The sequence below is a fragment of the Vigna radiata genome, chromosome 6, assembly GCF_000741045.1.
Source record: "Vigna radiata var. radiata cultivar VC1973A chromosome 6, Vradiata_ver6, whole genome shotgun sequence".
Classification (NCBI taxonomy): domain Eukaryota; kingdom Viridiplantae; phylum Streptophyta; class Magnoliopsida; order Fabales; family Fabaceae; genus Vigna; species Vigna radiata.
Window position 1 is genome coordinate 8581473 of NC_028356.1, and position 2593 is coordinate 8584065.

The following is a 2593-nucleotide window of genomic DNA, read 5'->3' on the forward strand; positions in this document are numbered from 1 at the left end:
TGAATGATGTTATGAATGAATGATGTTGATAAATGTATATGGTTGCGTTTGTCTTCTTTATGGCATACTGTGTTAATCAAAATTATTAATCAAAACTGCCTCCAAAATATAGTTTCAACCCCTTCAAGATTCATCAAGCAATTCACAATAGAAAATAGGCATATATGTTCCCCCAACATCAAGATTCCCATACCCCTTTGGCACCCAAAAAAAAAACATGTGATAAAAAGCAAACAGAAGCAATAGAGGCATTGATATCAAAATAGAAAAGAGAAGTAGTTTTCCCCATAGCAGTCCATATGCGTGTCTGCTACGGCTGCTTTCCATCTGAAGATCATCCTCCACCAGTAACTTCAGTTTAGTTTTCTAAATACTATCCAATCCCCAATCACATTTCATCTTAAACTTGAAATCTCCAATATGTTTTCAATCACGATCATCTTGGTCTTCTATAATAATCCCCATTAATCTCCATTGTTACCGAACACATCACCTTTATCCTCCCATCCCTATCCTCCCATCCCTGTTCATAGCTTCCCTGCATAAAAAGANGAAAACACAAAATGAAACCCAAAATCTCAGCACCTGTTTTAACTGGAAATCGAAACCGATTTTGGCCGCCACGACATCCTTTGTTTCGCGCATAAACGGCGGCTAGTCCGGCAGAGGCAANGAAGGCTAGTCTTGTTGGTGGCAGCGCTCTTGGACTTGAAGGAGAGGGAAAGGGTCTCCCTTCCGGCGAACGAAGAAGAGAGGAGAAGGGAAACTAGGAGTTGTGGCCGGCAACGCCGCCGACAGTGAAAGGCGGTGACGGCAAGGCCTTGGACGATGGCTCGCGGCGACGGCAAGGACGCAGCAACGGTGAGGACGCGTCGTGAATGACGAGGGCGTTTCGACCTTGTGCGTGACGAGCGACGGAGGAGGAGAGCTTTCACCTCGGCTAGCGGCGGCTCCGATGACGAACGTCATCGCTGGCGATACCATGGGTCGCGGTTCGCGGCTGCCTGTTGGGTGCAGGTGAGGACGACGTGGTTTCTGGCGTTCGAGTGCCTTGGAGTTCTTGTTTATGTGCAGAGAAGAAGAGACCCTAGGTCTCAGCAGTCTGAGCGAGAATGGGATGGGGAAGATAGAACCCCTAGTTGCTGAGAGAAAGTCTAGGGTTGGTGTTGTTGGGCCAGACCCATTTTTTCTTTTTTTTTTTTTTTGTCTGGCAAGACCTGGGCCTGATTTAGGGGTGTGTTGGTGGAAAATGAGGGTGCGAAAGAAGGTGTGTTTTTTTCGTTTTCTAATAATTTTCTTTTATTATTATTCGTTTTTTTTTTTTAAAAAAAAAAAAAAGAAATGGGTCTGGCCCAACAACACCAACCCTACACTTTCTCTCAGCAGCTAGAGGTTCTATCTTCCCCATCCCATTCTCGCTCAGACTGCTGAGACCTAGGGTCTCTTCTTCTCTGCATAGAAACAAGAACTCCAAGGCACTCGAACGCCGGCAACCACGTCGTCCTCACTTCCACCCAACAGGCAGCCGCGAACCGCGACCCATGGTATCGCCAGCGATGACGTTCGTCACCGGAGCCGCCACTAGCCGAGGTGAAAGCTCTCCTCCTCCGTCGCTCGTCACGCACAAGGTCGAAACACCCTCGTCATTCACGACGCGTCCTCACCGTTGCTGCGTCCTTGCCGTCGCCGCGAGCCATCGTCCAAGGCCTTGCCGTCACCGCCTTTCACTGTCGGCGGCGTTGCCGGCCACAACTCCGAGTTTCCCTTCTCCTCTCTTCTTCGTTCGCCGGAAGGGAGACCCTTTCCCTCTCCTTCAAGTCCAAGAGCGCTGCCACCACAAGACTAGCCTTCGTTGCCTCTACCGGACTAGCCGCCGTTTATGCGCGAAACAAAGGATGTCGTGGCGGCCAAAATCGGTTTCGATTTCAAGTTAAAACAGGTGCTGAGATTTTATGTTTCATTTTGTGTTTTCTTCTTTTTATGCAGGGAAGCTATGAACAGGGATGGGAGGATAAAGGTGATGTGTTCGGTAACAATGGAGATTAATGGGGATTATTATAGAAGACCAAGATGATCGTGATTGAAAACATATTGGAGACTTCAAGTTTAAGATGAAATGTGATTGGGGATTGGATAGTATTTAGAAAACTAAACTGAAGTTATTGGTGGAGGATCTTCAAATGGAAAGCAGCCGTAGCAGACACGCATATGGACTGCGATGGGGAAAACTACTTCTCTTTTCTATTTTGATATCAATGCCTCTACTGCTTCTGTTTGCTTTTTTTCACATGTTTTTTTTTGGGTGCCAAAGGGGTATGGGAATCTTGATGTTGGGGGAACATATATGCCTATTTTCTATTGTGAATTACTTGATGAATCTTGAAGGGGTTGAAACTATATTTTGGAGGCATTTTTGATTAATAATTTTGATTAACACAGTATGCCATAAAGAAGACAAACGCAACCATATACATTTATCAACATCATTCATTCATAACATCATTCATATTCAAGCGTGTAACAGAGAAGCAGGCAGTCACATACGACCAAGAGTTTGGATAAGGAGGCTTACCTTCGCAGCTTCAAATGAACT